The 19,619-nt window shown below is 45.5% G+C and overlaps 1 pseudogene; it reads left to right on the top strand.

Moving 5' to 3' along the window:
• LOC146005793 (polymerase delta-interacting protein 3 pseudogene) overlaps positions 1–18,592 on the top strand; it is a 103,432-nt pseudogene extending 84,840 nt beyond the window's left edge.
• Positions 18,593–19,619: the final 1,027 nt, after the last annotated feature.

The following is a 19,619-nucleotide window of genomic DNA, read 5'->3' as shown; positions in this document are numbered from 1 at the left end:
TCAACCAGGTAGGTTAATGACAGTATAAAATCCCAATACAATAAAAGGTGTTTAACAGCAATGTAACAGTGATTTCTTATAAAATCCAAGTTGGGGGGGGGCACTGATTAGCTCAAAGGTAGAGAAATTACCGGGTGTGTTGAAACTGATCGCACATGCAGCACATGTGAAATTGTCCCGGGGCAAATCACAGGTTTCAGGTCCTTCACTTTCCGGCACTCCTCTCCTGAGTCAGACAGGTCGTTTCCCCAGTCCTATCCGACGCGTTTCGACTCCTACTGGAGTCTTTTTCAAGGTTTTGAAGATATGTCCTGCTCTGGTGTCCACTCTCCTTTTATATGGTACTATTTCTATGCTGTCCGGCCGTTTACTTCCGGACTCCGGCCCGGAAGTGACATATCGTCACTCTCACTGCATCATGTTCGGCTCGGCTTTCTGAGTTGGTTGCCGTTTATACGGACGCTGAATGTCCCGGAAATACCTCACTCCCTGCCACTGCCAGACACACAATGACGGCACTGCTTATATTGCTGCTGCTGCCTCCAAGACACTAGAGTAGGGATTGGTGCACTAAAGAGAGAGATGACCCGGCGGGTACATGGAACAGACTGTCCGTGTCAGGAGACTGGGAGGAGACTGGCCCCAGTCTCTCAGCCTTTTCTCGAACTCAAAAAAGAAGGCTTAATAACGATTCATGCCCCGATTGACATAGGCTCGAGGAAACCAGTATCATATATGCAAGCAGCAAAAATGTTCCTGACTTTTAAAAAATTTCCTTTTGCCTATATGCAGGTTAACACTATGTGGCCATGGTCATTCGAGTCTTCTCGGAAGCTCGACACCATGGTCTTCACATGTATTGCAGAGAGCAAAGCTATATCTATCCATTTATTTACTTCAAATTTTAGATTATGATCACATATGCTCTGGTATGAAAGCATGGACCTTAGTAATGCCCTCCTTAACATGCAGTCAGTTGGTTAAACCCTTGCAAACATCTAGAAACTTAATACCAGCCATGTAATACAAAGAGATGTTTCTGATTATCTTTCATAAAGCCTATTTTCCCCCTCACTGTCAATTCCTAGCTGGGATTTGGGGTCAGCATCCTGCCCACGTTGCCATGACGAGAAAGTGGGCCACTATCACTATTTTTGGAGCTGCCCTCTAATAAAAATTTTCTAGCTCAAGGTCAGGAGATTTTCTCTTGACCACTTGGTAAACTACATTCCTTTCACAGACCACTGGGCCATTTTTGGAGTATTGCCAGAAGGACAGAGAATAGCTAAGGGATGCAAGAGACTACTATTAATTATTAGTGCTGTAGCATGGAAAGCTGTACTGGAGGCATGGATCAACACCACACCCCCTACCCTGAAGCTTTTTCAAGAAAAACTGTACCATGTAATCAATATAGACTGGATTGAGTGCCTTTTGCAAAAAAAAAAATATTGTATTAAAAATTCTTTAATACATGGGAGAGCTATATTACAATATTGTCTCTCGAGATAAGAGTGAAGCTACACAACTCCTTTAAACGCACTCAATTGTACATCATGAGAATAATTGCTGGGGATCCACCCATTGATATTGTCTAATAACCGTGCTACAGGGAGAGGGGACCCTTTTGTTGGTTTCTGACCCCACTCTGTGAAACAGTGGGGGTTCGACCAAGGGAACCGTCAAACCTGTATGTGATCCCTGCGATATCTGGGAATCTGGACACTTTGCGAGACCTATTTGTCTGAACATAAATAACCACAAATGGGATTCTTTATATAATATCCTTTATTGAATTTACATATACTGTTTATTCTCACATATAATATTCTTGTACTTTTCCCCCCCCCAAGAAATCAGGCACACGGCGATGATGCTTGTTCCTACACCAATGTTCTCTTATTGATAGAGATCTCGTTCTCTCGTAACCAGATATATATGTCAAGGAGAAAAGAAAAATACAATATCTAGTACGTCTAGATCAATTTAAAATAAAGAATAATAAGGAGGGCCCAAGAATGCGTACCCTTACTCACATAGGACCTTATTCTGGTCGATGCGTAATTTTCCGAATTCTTTCGGATGGCGTTTTTTAGTCGTCTGCGCATGCGTGGGCAACGCTATGCGCATGTGCCACGCAAGGTCTCCGTACTCGTTCTCACTAATACCGTACAGAAAAGTGCACCGCATTCACTCGGGAAATATGGGCATAATATGGGCGTCATTCGGAAGTACACAGGGGCGTAGTTTCAAAGTGGGCTAAACTGGGCGTAAACGTGGGCGTACACGAGGGAGTGCACTAATTCTGGTAGGCGTGCATTCGGACAGAACACCGACTGCAAACGAACCAACACGCATGAAATATGCGGTCTCCATAAGCAAGTATTGCTTTGCGGACACCACTCGGTCATGCGCTAGGCATTCAGAACGCCCAATTAGTACGGCCGCACCTGAACCAATGTCAGCTGAACACAATACAATCCACTCCTCTACTCATTACTCATTAATTACACTCTTGTCATTGCTTCAATTGGAACCATTGCAGCTTAAATGGACCATTACAAAACACACAAATATATGCTGAAAGCACGGCTGCATTTTTTGCACACATTTAGACTGCAAGCAATGGACAGAACTTGCTATCACTAATATAAATATCCATGTCACTTTTACATTCACCAATAACAGCACACATTTGGGGATCAAATGAAAAATTTATTATAGTTAGGGAAAACATAAAATGTAAAGAGCATGTTATTTGGCACATGCCAGAAATTAAAGGTACCATAATAGGAATTTTACAAACAAACACTTTTTAATGAGGTTGCCTAATTGCATAAGTGTGTCATGTGACCGAATTATGAGTTCAGATAATAGTCGTGAGTTTTGCGTTAATACACCGCATCGGTGCGTACGGGCAGGTTCCCGTCCATACTGACGCTGTAAGACCGTGCAGACGCTGTAAGACCATACAGACGCTGTAAGACCGTGCAGATTATGTGTGTGTCCACCGCACACGCAAGGTTTGGATGTCATCCGTAAACACGCCCTCTTCTTAAAGAGTGAGTTCGTCCAAATGCAGAGGACCGGTGGGCGTTTCTTCGTACGATGTCCGCACAGCGTGGCGTGTGGTCCGCTCCGAAAGAATTCGGAAATTTATGCACCAACCAGAAAAACCTCCATAGAGAGAAGTGAGAACCTGTGCATAAAGGTATCTTTAACATGGATCACATTCCGTGATATCAGCAGTTGTTCCCTCCACCGGATTATTACAGATGAACGTACCGTACCGTACTCACATAAAATACACTCAAATAACTCCTATAAAGGTATCTTTCAGGTACTGGAATACTTCCTGGAAGTTGGGTTAGTACCCAGGGGCCCGGTGGGCCAATCCGCCTCTGTTAGTACCCCATAAACATGGACTCCAGTATGTGTTTGAAAAAATACAGAGTGGATCTCTCTCAGTTTATTCTTGTACTGTTTGAATATTTGATGTCTGAAATTTCAAAATGTGTTTCGATAGTTTGATGTATTGAATGGTGTTTTAATAAAAACATTACTTTAAAAAAAAAAAAAAACTTTTCAAGGGCAGCATGGCAGTGCAATTGTTAGCATTACTGCCTGAAAGCACTGAGGTCATGGGATAAATTACCACTGTGGTCCTTACTGTGTGGGGTTCATATACTCTCCAGCACTTGCATGGGTTTCAGCTGAGTACTCCTCCCACAAACAAAAATATACTGGCACAGTAGTAGGTAAAATGGCTTCCAACCAAAAATGACTCGTGCAAATGTGTGTGCGTTTACATGTGGTAGGGAATATGGATTGTAAGTGCTGTAAAGCACTGCGGAATATCTTTGCATTATATAAATAACTGGTAATAAATAATAAATAATAACATAAGAATTCAGCTGGTATTTATAGAATCACAAAAAATATACTTGACATTTTTCATTGAGTTACTTTTGTATAGTCAGATGAATCAGATTAATCCCACAAATGTTTAATTGTATATGGATTCCAAAAATGTGCTGTATCAAACTATGACATATTCTGGGGGGATGGAAACAGGTTTTTTTTTTAAACTTTACTTTTGTTACAAAAATATCTTAAGAAAAAATTTAAATGAATAAACCTTAATACAGTACTACAGTATGCATGGTAAATATGAATCCTGAGGCCATGCTTCAGTATGGGATCTGGGTGACTCACAGAAAATTTTTAGGTAGACAGTCAAAAGGTCAACACCAAAAGGTCTATAGCCAAAAGGTCAACATTGCCAAAAGGTCGACAGTGACAAATAGCAGACAGCGACAAAAGGTCCACACATGAAAATCTTTATATGAGTTTCTCACAATTCAATTGATTTTTATTGGGACTTTTAATGCTTTAATTTCTGTGTTGACTCCGAATGGGAATGGGGAAGTGTGCTGCAGCAAAATGAGACACCTGGCCCAAAGCAGGGCCGAAACTAGGGTTTCTGGTGCCCGGGGCAAGACATTCATTTAGTGCCCCCCCCAAAAAAAATTTTTTATTTTTTTATTTTACACTGTATTCTGAAATGAAATCTATATTTATAAATGATCCCTCTAGAAACTATATGAACCTGAAAACAGGGACAGTGCGCGCTAAAAATTTAGGGCATGTTTTTTTTTTGGGGGGGGGGGGAGAAGTGGTGTGGTCACATAGTAGTATCAATTCACATTATAGCACACACCGTAATGCCCAGTACACATTACAGCACACACCGTTATGCCCAGTACACATTCCAGCACACACCGTAATGCCCAGTACACATTCCAGCACACACCGTAATGCCCAGAGCACATTACACCACAAACCGTAATGCCCCCCCAGTACACATTATAAGCAATGGTTAATTGCTGCTGCCACTGGATAGAACACTGTCCCTGAATGATACACAATGTGCCACACACTGCAATGTCCAATATGTCACAAACATACCTCCCAACACTGGAGGCAGAGGAGAGGAGGCAGAGTAGAGGAGACATCTGCGCAAGCCGAAGGCACGCGTCTAAAATTAGAGCGTTCACCTACTACCGTGGTACTCCTGCGAGACTACATCCCCCATTTTTTCCGCTATGAGGGCATGGTCAGCTCTCTAAGAGCTGTAGCCACATGGGGTGCGGCCATAGAAAATGGAGGTGTGATACACATATGCCCACAATAGTGCAGTGCCAGATACACATGACCCCAAAAGTGCAGTCCGTGATGCCCAATATACCTATGCCGCATACTGTGATGCCCATTATAAATATGATCTGCACCGTGATGCTCCATTATACACATGCCGCACACCGTGATGCTCCATTATACATATGCCGCACACCGTGATGCGCCATTATACATATGCCGCACACCGTGATGCCCATTATACATATGCCGCACACCGTGATGCCCATTATACATATGCCGCACACAGTGATGCCCATTATACATATGCCGCACACCGTGATGCCCATTATACATATGCCGCACACTGTGATGCCCATTATACATATGCCGCACACTGTGATGCCCATTATACATGACACACACCGTGATGCTCCATTATACATATGCCACACACCGTGATGCCCATTATACATATGACGCACACTGTGATGCCCATTATACATGACACACACCGTGATGCTCCATTAAACTTATGCCACACACATGATGCCTATTATACATATGCCCCACAGCGTGATGCTCCATTAAACATATATGTCACACACATGATGCCCATTATACATATGCCACACACCTTGATGCTCCTTATTAATGAGTGGGTGGAGTGGGTGGATCATGGGTGGAGATGTTTTACCAAAGGACGTTGTGCTGCACTGTATAAAGGCAACAAGTAGGGAGAATCAGAGTGGAGACGGGTGGTGGGAGATTTAATGTTCCCTCATCGTGTAAAACATCCAGCCTCCCCCTGCCACTCTATTGATGAGGTCTAGACATCATAACATAAGCTTTGCATTAGGCTTACTTTTTCACTGCTGCCGCCGCCGCCGTTGATGCCCGTCTGTGTTTGCCGCGCACAGCATTTCTCTGGGAGCGTGGGAGGGGACGCGGCTGCGCCAACCAATGGCTAGGAGGCGGCTGCCGCGTCATCACGCCCCCTCCCAAGCTCCCAGTAATGCTGTGCGCGACAGGCACAGATGGGCACTAACGGCGTCGGCAGCAGCAGTGAAAAAGCGACGGGTTAGCTAACAGCAGCGGGACTCGGGCTACATCAGTCCCCGAAACCCCGCTGGCTGTCACTCTCCCGGACCTGACAGCGCCCCCCCCCCTCCAGCGCCCGGTGCGCGTGACCCCCCAGCCCCCCCCTAGTTACGGCCCTGCCCAAAGTATGGCAAGAGAAGTGCTAGGGTACATTCACAAATTGACACAAAAAAACTCGACCTTTTCGTGTGTCGACCTTTTGTCAAAATCAACCTTTTGCGAGTCAATATTTTGGTACAGTTTCGATCCTTTGATTATCTACCTATACATTGTTTGGTAGCTATACCACACCAGTCCATGAACATAGAGCTACTCAGAACTTGGATGACTGTGATTTGACTGATCCTGCTTCTTTGTATGCAGCCAATGGGATTTTTGAAGCTACTGGTGCGAGTCTCCATACTGATCCAGGCAACTGCTGTGTTTGCTCTTTTTCACAAAGTTGCTACATAGCCCCCGGCAGCTGTGATGGCATTTGCGTGCAACACTGAATAAGGCATGCAGCACCCTTGGAACTTTTGTGAAGTATTTACAAATTAAGAAGAGCTTGGGATGTTGGATTCTAAATAATTCAGTATTTTGCTTTGTGTATTTTATCCTCCAATTCCATCAGTCGCCATATACTGTATTTCTTCTTTGTTTAATTTCTATGACAACTTAGCAAGGCTGATGCTGACCATTGGAAAACCAGTACACAGTATTTTAGATTTGCACTTCGCAGTGCATCTTGTTTTAATGTAGTCCTATTAAAAATGACTTGCATTAGTTGCATCTGTTTTGACTGTTGGGAGACAGTCTTCCTAGGTCAAATCATTAGACAAGCTTTAATCCTTTACAACAAGTTTTCAATACGGTTTACACCAGAGACTTATTTCTACAAATCCTCTTTGCACAAGACAGGAATAATATAGGAAGAAGCTTTTTGTTTCTGATCTCTGCCAAGGAGCAGAACAGAACCAGGTCCCCAGGGGATATTCAATCATTTAAAATAACCAGAAGGATATTTAACAAAAAAAAAATAGATTTAGTACATTATTAATTTTCAGTTTCCACGTGCTAATCAATATATAATACAGTGAGCTGAATAGGAAAATAATCTTGCTCTAAGTTTTATATAATCTATAAATGCATTTCCTTTTGTGAAAGTATTAGTATAGCTGAGGATATTTTGCAGCATTATGAGGACAAAGATTTGGAAGGCGTTGGTACCTGGTTAAATATGCATGATAGTCTAATCTAAACCTTATTCCCAAATGTGTGGGTACTGGAAAGCTTAGACAATTCACCTGGGACCTGTTGCTTTATGTTTTGCTAATTAAGCTGCTAAAATAAACTGCGTGTCAAGGTCATCAGCACTTGACATACTTATTTTTTTATTAAATGACATTAGTAAAAGTGATTATAACAGACATCATCTTTGTTTATATTTAGTACCTTTTAAACTTTAGTTTGGACTTCTTAGCAACATCAGAAATTGGTACTCTTTACCTAGAACGGCGCCCATCGCGACCATCGCGACCATCGCGACCATCGCATGCACTAAAAAACGGGAGCGATGCGATGCCCGCGATGGCCGTGATTTCCCATAGGGATCAATGTTAAAAGTGTGATTGGACGCGATTTTAGTGTTCAATGGCTCAATGGCCGCGATTTTTCCATAGGAAACAATGTTAAATGGGCCACAGAGCCCAAATAGTCACCCTAAAGTCAGAAATGGCCCCCACAATTGTTAACGCCACCCCACGATCAACGTCAACCCGAAGCGTGGCGAGCGTGGCGAGCGCAGCGAGCCCGCGAGGGGCGGCGGTACGCGTCCTCCGACCTTTTCATACCCCCACTATCCACGTCGGCGTGGAGTTAAGAATAGAATAGTGTGGCGAGCGCAGCGAAAACGCGTCAGGTAAACGCGTCCCTTCGCGGGCTTCACAGGTATCCGCGTCCCCTCGCGGGGCTCGCCACGCTGCGCTTGCCACACTATTCTATTTATAGGCATTTAACACTAAAATCGCGTCCAATCACACTTTTAACATTGATCCCTATGGGAAAATCGTGGGCATCGCGGGCATCGCGTCGCACCCGTTTTTTTAGTGCATGCGATGACCGCGATGGACATCGTGGGCGCCGTTCTAGGTAAAGAGTACCCAGAAATTTATTGAAAAATAGCAAGAAAATGAAGGACCTTATTCTAATGGATTCGGTCCTCTGTGCATTTGTACGGAGTACGATGGTGTGCATTTATGCATGCACTGACGCATTTCTGCAAATGTGCAGACACGGGGTGCGTGCACCCAACACAGCCGGCAGGGGGAGGAACAGGGAGAGGGAGCTGGGCAGCTCATTAGCATATGGGAGTGCCCAGTGTTTCATGGGCGCTCCCATGAGAACGCAGGGCTTTCTCATGCTTATGAGGCTGTGATGCGGGTGCAGGGGGTGGGCAGCTGACATCACCGGATGTCAGCTGTCCGCCCTGTCATCGCACAGGGCACCCACAGTTTAGAGACACCATATAGATGTCTCTGACCTGTGAATGCTGGAGAAATCATTTGATGGACGCGACCATCAAATGATATGTCCATGTCTGCGAATGGATGATTATGTAACTCATCCATTCACAGGCATGCAGGGGGTCACATGTGCAAGGGGGGGGGGGGCTGCGTGTCATTTTTTGTCTGCCCGCCATTCGCATATGCCACCCCCCCATTTGCAGTGTGAATTCCAACACACGGCTGCGAATGGATGCTTACATAAGAACGCTGACCATCGAATGATGTGAAAGGTGCACGCATATCTAAGTGACTCTCAGTTCACTTACATTTGCGTGCACACTTTACAGGAACTGGGCGGGTAGCTGACATCTGGTGATGCCCATCCCCACGTACAGGGTAATTTCCATGGAAACGCCCAGTGTTTTCACGGGAATGCCCATGAAATGGTAGGCATTCCCATGGGCGAATCCCCTGGCCTACCACCCCATGCCCCGCCGCCTGGAGTCCTGGGTGTGTGCACTTGGAGAACAATCTGTTCGCCATGGCGGCATGCACCCGATACATACATATTAGCAGAAATGCTCATGCGCACAACCAAAACATCAGTCCTCCATGCGTGCACGCGGAGGACCGAATGGATCAGAATAATCCCAATCTCTGCAGTGGAGATGTGAGCCTGACAGCATCAAGGGAAGGAGGATGCTGTTGCTTACATTGGCAGCAGGTGTAATCTGTGTCCTGAGCTGGAATCACTTGCTGCTGCTGAGGCATGGATTATTGGAGACTCCACAGCCGGCTCTGCTGGGGTCAGCCCTGGGTTAAGTTCGCCTGGTCCCCACCCCCTAGCTGTAATACTACAGGTTAAAGAGTGAGCGAGAGAGATGAATAAGAGAGAGGAGAGGTGGAAGGTTAGAGTGAGGTTCTGGGGCGAGAGATGGGATGAGTAAGAGTCCAGGTGACATCAAGGATACAACTGGTAATCGATTGGATCCCTCCAAGTATTTTGATCTTGTGTAGATGGACTCTTAAGTCACAAACCCAGAGGTCCAGTGACCAGCGCCCATTGCAAAAGGACACCTCTAATCATAAGAGCTGTCCTCTGTATTACTAATTCCAAGAGGTTGGGAATCCAAACACATCTGAACATCCTTAATCTGATTACAGACCCAAACACTATTTGGAGATTCCCGCCAGACTCAGTGCTCAGGCCGTGCCAAAATGTCATCATCCCACTGTTAGATCTTGCAAGATCCAGACTCTATATACTGTAAATACCACGCTGGTGCAGACATCCTCACTCCAGCATTGGAGAGGGTAGGGTGAGGACGTGCTCTGGAGCTGTGGTGGTCTGTGGTGATCTGTGTTGGTTTGTGGTGAAGGGAACCTGCTATATAAGTCCAGTCCTGTGCTGCTGGTGTCCTGTGCTGCCTAGTGCTAGTCCTGCTGATGGTGTCCTGTGCTGCCTGGTGCTGCTGGTGTCCTGTTTTACTCCAATGGTGCTGAATAATACTACTGCAATTAAAGTCCAGTCCAGTGATACTGCTGCAGAGGTCTAGTGCATAAATTCAGTCTGGTGGTACTGCCATTAAAGTCCAGTGGTACTGCCATTATATTCCAGTTCAGTGATACTACTGCATAAATTCAGTCTGGTGGTACTGCCATTAAAGTTCAATGGTACTGCCATTTAAGTCCAGTGATAGAGCCATTAAAGTCCATTGGTACTGTCATTAATGTCCTGTGATAGTGCCATTTAAGTCCAGTATTAATGTCATTAATGTCCAGTGGTACTGCCATTCAATTCCAGTCCAGTGATACTGCTGCATAAATTCAGTCTGGTGGTACTGCCATTAAAGTCCATCGGTATTGCCTTTAAAGTCCAGAGGTACTGTCATTAATGTCCAGTGGTACTGCCTTTAAAGTCCAGTGGAAATGGCATTATTGTCCAGTGGAAATGGCATTATTGTCCAGTGGTACTGCCATTAAATTCCAGTCCAGTGATACTGCTGCATAAATACAGTCTGGTGGTCCTGCCATTAAAGTTCAATGGTACTGCCATTTAAGTCCAGTGATAGTGCCATTAAAGTCCTGTGGTACTGTCATTAATGTCCAGTGGTACTGCCATTAAAGTCCAGTAGTACTGCCTTTAAAGTCCAGCGGTAATGTCGTTAATGTCCAGTGGTACTGCCATTAAATTCCAGTCCAGTGATACTGCTGCATAAATTCAGTCTGGTGGTACTGCCATTAAAGTTCAATTCTACAGCCATTTAAGTACAGTGATAGTGCCATTAAAGTCCATTGGTACTGTCGTTAATGTCCAGTGGTACTGCCGTTAAATTCCATTCCAGTGATACTGCTGCATAAATTCAGTCCAGTGGTACTGCAGTCACAGTCCAGTCCAGTGATACTGTTGCATAAGTCCAGTCCAGGGGTACTGCCATTAAAGTCTATTGGTACTGTCATTAAAGTCCAATGGTACTGACAATTTAATTTTGCACATCTTTATTTTATCTGGGGGTTTCCATGTTCATTGCCATGGGTTGCAGGCACTGTACGCACTGAGCTCCCCTGACAGAGAGGAAGTTGGGGAAATATGATCGGAGGGGGGGGGGGTGGAGAGATCAAGGGCAAGGATAGGGGAACAGATGGTGGACAGGGAGAGGGGGATAGATGCTGGGCAGGGAGAGGGTGGTACATATGTGTGGAGAGAGAGAGTGGTGCAGATGTGGGGAGAGGGGGCAGAGGGTGGGGAGGAGACAAATGTTGGGAAGGTGGGGACAGGTGCTGGACAGAGAGGGATTGGGGGACAGATAATGGGCAGGAAAAGGGGGACAGATCCTGGGCAGAGAGGGATGGGGGACAGATAATGGGCAGTGAGATGGGCACAGATGCTGGGCAGGGAGAGGAGGAGATATGCTGGGCAGATAAAGGGGGGGGGAGATGAATGGCAAAGAAAGGGGGGAAGATGATGGGCAGAGAAAGGGGGAGAGATGATGGGCAGAGAAAGGGTGACAGATGCTGGGCACCTGACACATCTACACTGGGACACTTTCTCTCTGCTACTCCCTCAATGCAGGCAGTGCCAGATAAAGGCCCATATGGGCCTGGAGCTAAAATGTATGAAGAGCTTATTATGTGCTGCCACAGGGGGTGTGGCCAGCATGATGGTGTGTAGCTACAATTTTGGGGATTTGGTCTGTGCCGTGATAGGGGGTTAGCATCATGGGGGGCATAGCTACTGCAACATACAACATAACTTTCTCTCCCTCTTTGCTTATATGATATGTAACATGGGACATGAGAGAATATGGGAGGGTTAGGACTAGACACAAAGAAGGGGGCACTTAGGTTTAGGATGCCCGGGTGGGGTTGGGGGGTTAGGTTAAGGCGGTAGGTACAGGGGTTAGGGGAAGGGTTAGACTGTGGGGACAGGATTCCCTCCTTTGGGATGCTGTTGTTGGTATTCTGACTGCTGGCATCCCAACTGCCGGCCATCTGTCTGTATCCTGAATTCCGCCCATAGTCTACACATATTCTAAGCAGAATGACACCCCACACCCGCAAAGCTTTTATATGTCACACTGACACATATATTGTGTGATAGATAGATAGATAGATAAGCCCCCCCTCCCCCAAGACACTTACCTGATTAATGAAAAGGTGGAGTAGGCATGCAGCAGGGTCTCCTGCTCTCTGGAGTATCTTCACCCCTGACCTCTGTGTCTCTCATCCCAGCCTCAGGCTCCTGGGGTTCATCAAAACTTCATCCTTCAGCTCCTCTGGCCAGCACATGGCACTCCTCCGTTAGGCCCCGCACCCTTTTCCTCTCTCTACCCGGCTCTAGTGTTTCTATGAACGGAAACTTTGACTGCTGATTGGAGGACGGCGGCCATCTTTTGTAGCCCATTATTGTTAGCTCCGGCTACAGCAGCTACAGGAGAAGCAGGACCAGCCTCTGCCTAAGTACAGGCAACAGCCACGATCGTGAGTGGGGGAGAAGGGTTTTTTTTTGACTGACATACACACTGCAAGCGCATGGGCAGCAGCAGGCAGCCGCATCTTTATGTAGTGTAGTGTGACAGACTCACTGATGAATGTCGGTCACACTCACTCAGTGTGCCGGCACCCGGTGCCCACGCCTCACCCGCTCCTCCAAGCAGCCGCGGGGCTGCCTTACAGTATCTACGTCACTGATTGTGCACCTGTTTTCTTTGCATTATGTGCTCTTTGGAGCATTTTTTAGCACAGGTTTTTAAACTGCCATCCTGTCTGCAGCTCCAGTTCCACCCATAAATGAGCCATGTTTCTCTGTCCCACTTGTGTCGCTTAGCGTAGTCATCTAGCTACCTTGGTGCAACCTTTTGTTTTTTTTAATGGTTTCTTAACAGATTCAGACCCAAAACACGTCTGTTGATACAGACCTAAAACACAAAGTATGAAAAGTGCACAATGCATACCCCTAGTATTAATTGAATGACCTTTGCAACTGTTTTTCAAGGGAGGAAAAGTGAAACTGGAGTGCCATGTGGATCTGCTTCCCAGGCACCAGGACATCACAGACATTTACTATAATTTGTATCAGCAAAGTCGGGCAATTATTTAGCTCAAAATTTGTATCTTAAATAAACCACCTTTTGGCAGCCTAGTTTGCAGAAGCATGCATGGATCAGTGAGATCCACACAGTGTTTCTATGTGTTAAAGTTAAAAAAAGAGTTACATTTAAAAAATATATATTTTGGGGTCCCTATTCCTAATGCATAACCAGCCCCAGGCTCTTTGTGTCAAAAAATATTGTAAAAAATATTATCAAGAAGTCCGGTGAGTGCTGTTTTTCCCCCTAGGGGGAATTGTCTCTATCTATCTACAGATGGAGCCAGGCTCCCTCTTGCTGGCGAATCGCCAGACTGTCTCCGCTGGTGATCCGCCAGCAGCTCAGCGCTCCATCTGACTGAGACGCGCGTGCGTCTCACGCGCGTCTCAGTTTCAGGGAGATGGACAGGGTTAGGGGAGGCGGTGGGGGGGAGTTGGGAGGTGTTGGGGACCCCGGGTGACCGCCGGCGAGCCGGAGGGGACCCGGGAGAAGCGCCATCGGAAGGGGATGCGCGCGCATCTCGTGCGCAAGCGTCCCCTTTCGCAGAGCAGATGGCGGCTGGCGGGGGATGGCGGCTGGCGATTCTGCTGCCATCCCCTGCAAAGGCAATGCCGGCTCCATCTGTATCTATCTATCTATCTATCTATCTATTGTAAAGTGCAACGGAATATGCTGCGCTATATAAGAAACTGTCAATAAATAAATAAATAAATAAATATAGGTTGCGGAAGCACAACAATTCTGTGTCTTTACATCAACGTTTCGGTGCTTTTAAATACACCATCATCAGTACAAGCAATGTGTCTTACCTTAAATAACTTCACCCATATGCTCAAATCAAATGGCACCTCAAAATAAATCAAATCAAATTTTATTCATACATAGTACAATATGTAGTGAAATGCTTATTATACAACTGTCCTACATTACGATAAGTGGATCGGCTGAGGAAGAGTGTAGAAAGAATGTGTCAGGTAGGGAAAGAAAGAAAGAAAGTCCCGGTATTAGAAGGTCTGGTTGAGGGCTGTAATGGCCTGTGGGAAGAAGCTCCTTCTCAATCGCTCTGTGTTTGCCTTCAATGAGCGGTAGCGTTTCCCTGACCGCAACGGAGAGAATAGTCCATTGTTGGGGTGGCTGAGGTCCTTCATTATCTTCCTGGCTTTGGTCCAGCATCACTTGCTGTATATAGTGTCCAGGTCAGGAATCTTGATACGGATGGTACGCTCTGCTGATCAAAGAACCCTCTGGAGAGCTTGTCTGTCCTTTTTGGTGCTGTTGCCAAACCAGGCCATGATATTTCCTGTCAGGATACTCTCAATGGTGCAGGAATATAAATTCTGTAGTACTCTTGAAGATAGTCTAAAGTCGTCTAAGGTGATAAAGATGCTGCCGGGCCTTCTTCGCCAGGGAGTTAACATGAAACGACCAGGTCAGGTCCTGCTTGATGTAGACACCTAGGTACCTGAAACTGCCTACTCTCTCCACTGGGGTCCCGTTGATGGTCAGGGACTGGTAGTTCCTCTCCTGCTTTGTGCTGAAGTCCACTATTAGCTCCTTAGTTTTGCCGGCGTTCAGGTAGAGATTGAGTACGCCAGTACTGTAGACTGATGATGCTCACTGATGACGTCACAATCTTTGCTGTGATTAAGTACCCCATCACCATGTCAACAACATTAAACAACTAAACTATAAGAAAAATGGAAAAAGAAATCACATTCAATACAATATATCAACCTCAAATATTAAATCTCAAATCCATAATGAGATACCAAGAGAGTTATACAGTTTAATTATATCTGCACTCTAATTGTATATTAACTATCTGAATTGTGTGCATGAGAGTCGGTGATACATAAAGCAGTTCTTAAATGTTCTAAAACGCTGCGAGCACTAAATGCTTGTTTAAGCCCCTGGGCGCTATAACAGCCAATTTAACAATCCACTGCGCTTATCTTTTAAGGAGCAAATGATTGAGGTCCCCTCCTCTTTCAGATTTAGGAACATAATCAATCATGCGGTAACGTAGACTTGTCATTGCATGATTGCATTCCAAGACAAGACATGGTGATGGGGCACGTAATCACAGCAAAGCTGGTGATGTCATCAGTGAGTGACGGCTCTTTCCAAGCTGTGAGGGCACCAGTGCAGGTTATTTCATTTCTGGGAGTGCCGGTCTCTGGAACGACTATATAGATATGTCATATTAATGATAGTTAATCTAACACTATAATGGCGTTTCGTGATAGATATGGCAGCCATGATAATTTCAGTAGTTAAGATAGGAACTCAAGCAAGATTTTGTATTATTATAAGAAAGTATTGTTATACAAACATAAAAAACTCACTTGAGTGTAAGTAAATCAGAATGATTAAATATGACAATTGCTCCTCCAGAAATTCTTGTGACTGAACTGTGACAAAACCGTCTTATCTGTCTATTGTTTATGTTAAATGCCTCAGCCAATTTAAGAACATGGGATGATTTAATTCCTGGCGGAACACTCAACATATACAATTGTTTCAGATTAATTCGCTGTATGAGAAACTTCTAAACTAATCTGTAATTAGGAAGATGTGAAAGTGCTATATGAGGTAAGTCAGGCGTGTTATGAACTGAGATACATACAGTATGTGCAGTAACTGTGAAAATGAATTTAAAGGGGAATCTCTATATTAATAGTAATAATACAACAACCTTTATGTATATAGTTATTTTCTGTAAAAGCGATCAAGTGCATTATTTGTGTACTGGTTAGGCTTAATGAGTTTAATTGCCATCATGGCCTTAACTGTGTGAAGTTTTGTATGTTGTCCCAAGTGTTTGTTCTACTATGCTCCATGTACTCCGGTTTCCTCACACACCCCAAAAATATGCTGGTACATTAAATGGCCACTTATAAAAATGAACGTTGGTGTGTACTGCACCAGTGGTAGTGGAAACAGTTTGTAAGCTCCACTTGGGCAGAGACTGATGTGAATAGGCACATATTGTCTATAAAGCTCTTTGGAATATATGAGCACTAGCACATGAAGGGGGGATTTTGAGTACCCAGAAACCCCCTTGATGGCCAAAATATTGTTTCAGAGACATACTTGTCCCTGCAGTAGAGTCATTTCAAGCCTGGGTGTTCTCAGATGTGGCCCCCTTCCTCCCTCTGTATATACTGGGCTGGGTGGTCCTTAGAGCTGCATGAATGCCAGCACCTTCTCAGTGTCTGTTTTACACTGACAGGTAAAAAGCTATGAGTATAATGAATGTACAGAACAAGATGAGAGGGTCTTTGAGCAAAAATAACCCTGTAAAATATATATAAGGGAATAGGTGTGTATATATATATTTCAAATTTATAGCATATACACTTTTTTAATATATATATTGCGAGAAGAGTACCTTTGAGTCCGCTGCAGAGCACCAGTAGCATTTCTATTAATATTAAAACATACACAGTACATATGATTTTCCCATAAAACGAATGCTTGATAACCCTACGTGTTTCGTCTTAACGACTTCATCAGGGGAAGTTCAATGCAAATCATTTTATTAGATTCAACGATTCCTTTTCAAAAGGTTCTTCATTGATAAAAATCTGGAAAAAAAACACATTGATGAAACGATAAAAATAATAAGCAAATGCTCCACAGAAATTTTTTTCCCGTTAGGAGGGGCTTTTTCCAGAGAGATACACGACAGACAGTGGTCCCACATGTGCCTCCTTCAAACAGGATATCCTGTATACTTTTTGTTCATTTGTACCCCTTTTTTTTACATTTCTACAGCTAGGAACCTACAGATGGAGCGGGTCTCTTCTTTGCAGGGGATGGCGATATCGACGCCAGCCGCCATCCCCCGCCACCCGCCATCTGTATATGCGTAAGGGGACGCGAGCGCACGAGATGCGCGCGCGTCCCCTTCCGACAGCTTCCCCCGGGTCCCCGCCGGCTTGCCGGCGGTCACCCGGGGTCTCCACCGCCTCCCCGCACCTCCCAGCTCCCCCCCACCGCCTCCCCTAACCCTGTCCGTCTCCCTGAAGCGGAGATGGACAGGGTTCCCGTTGCCCCGCTGCCCAGAAACTGAGACGCGCGTGCGCGTGAGACGCACACGTGTCTCAGTCAGATAGACGCCGGGCTGCTGGCGGATCGTCAGCGGTGACGTTCTGGCGATTCGCCAGCAAGAGGGAGCCTGGCTCCATCTGTAATTATGCCCTAGCTTTACTCTCTCCCACTGTCTATGATCTTGGGGGAAGGCAAGGGTTAGGCACTTAGGATTATGGTGCAGGAGAAATGGCATAACTAGAAATTTAACCCCCCCCTGCAAAAAAGTTTCTGACGCCGCCCCCCCATCCCTACCCATACATATTAAAACAACGTGATAAATAAAAAAAACACACACACACAAAAACATCCTCTGGAACAGTCACAGCAGGGTATTGAGCAGTGACACTCCAGCTGTTTTTGAACTACTCCCACTGACGTATTAATAAGTATGCTAATCTGAAGCGTTCATGACATATTTTATATGTACAAATATGCTGAGTTCAAAAATACTCAATCTTAATAATGAATATACATCCAGCAGCTCCCAATTTGTTAACTGGAACACTAATCAGTTTTAGCATGGCCAAGAAACAATATACAAAAACAATATATTAAACACAGAGAGCGCTTAAAGTATAAAATATACAAATAATTTTATTTCATATAAGAAAAGCAAACATTCTAAAAATGCAGCTACTAAAGCTATCTAAAAATGGCTGAGGGCTGCCTAAGCCTGAAGCCACATAAGAGCCATAGCTTTTGGGTTCAGTAAAAGTTCAGGCAAAGGTTAAACCTAGGGCAAGTTTCAGGCTCTGTGATGTCCTGTTGACAGGCTTGGTGGGCCAATCAGGTGAGCAGGGGGCTACCTGTTCTAGGGGTATAAATAGTTGAGTCAGGTGAGCCTTAGCCTCTTGCCTTGTTTGGAAGCCCTCCCACCCTCAATGGATTTTGATTTTGTTTTTCATACAATTTTTGGAGATTTTGGTTCTTTTGAGCACAGTGAATTTTTGGTGGCTTCCGGGCAGATTGGCGGGAAGTCGCTACCAGCCAGCGGTCAAAGAAGGCTATAAGCGGACATGGTGGGGCACCCCCAGCTGTGCCCTTCTCCCTGCAGCCAGTGGCTTCTCTCGCAGTCACTCGGTTCGGGAGCAGCAGCAGCAGAAGGCAGCGCTAGTCCGGGAGATCTCAGTCTGGCAGCAGCTGCAGCTACGTGGAAGGGAGACGGACACACAGGGGCGTAACTAGAACTTTGTGGGCCTCATAGCAACATTTTTAAGGGGTCCCCCACAACTTTAAATGCTGGTCCACAATGCATATATACATTCATACATATACACATGGGATGCAGTCAGCATCCGGGCAGTCAGAATGCTGGTGTTCACTTTACTAACACTGGCATCATGACTAGTTCTGGAACCTCAAAATTGATCAGGATGCGGAAATTGGAATCCTGACAGACAGGATCCTAATTGGTAAGAATGTGGGGAGTGCTAGCGTGCGGCTGGGGAATGGGGGTGGGGTTGGGTTTAGGGACTACTGAGGCACTTAGGGTTGGGCTAAGGGGGGTTAGGTTGTGGGGAGGAGGGAGTGAGTGTTAGGCACCTATTAGGGGGGTTAGGCTGAGAGAATTAGGTGCAAGGTGGTTAGAGTTAGGAGTTAGGTCAGGATGTTGGTAGGCTTAGGCTGCGAACAGCGGTGAATAGAGTGGGGCAGGTTAAGTATACTTAACTGATATACTGTACATTCATACATACATACATATACATACATACACTGCTCCTTTCATTTAGACACCGATTCCATACATAAATCCTGTACATCTCAACCCACATCATCCCACCCCTGCAGCATGGCACATTGAGACCATTATCACCTTCCCCCAGGCAGTGGCTAAAGGTAGCTACTTCTTACCAATGGGCCCCATTGCTGCTGGCCAGGGTAGTGATGCTGTTGGCGTGTGGGGATGATGTGCTGTTGCTGGCGATGCTGCCCACTGAGGATTAGGAGAAACAGTATCCCTCTGAGCTGCTGCCTGCTGGAGTGGGAGGAGAGTCAGCTGCCATTGCGGCCGGCGGAGAGTGGCTGCTGTCCCGGCTTACCCGCTTCCTGCTGGGGAGGAAACAAAGGCAGTGTTCCGTTGTTGCCAACTTTTAGACTGAAACTGCTGTCGGCAGGGGTGGACTGTAGGAGAAGAGGCAGGCAGCTGCCTGTTGCATACAGTGGGGAGCGGCTGCTGTCTCTGCTTTTGCGCCGTCCACTGGAGAGAAATTAG

The sequence above is a fragment of the Crinia signifera genome, chromosome 5 (genome assembly GCF_055691185.1).
Source record: "Crinia signifera chromosome 5, ASM5569118v1, whole genome shotgun sequence".
Taxonomy (NCBI): Eukaryota; Metazoa; Chordata; class Amphibia; order Anura; family Myobatrachidae; genus Crinia; species Crinia signifera.
This window is presented reverse-complemented; position numbering and strand designations above follow the sequence as displayed.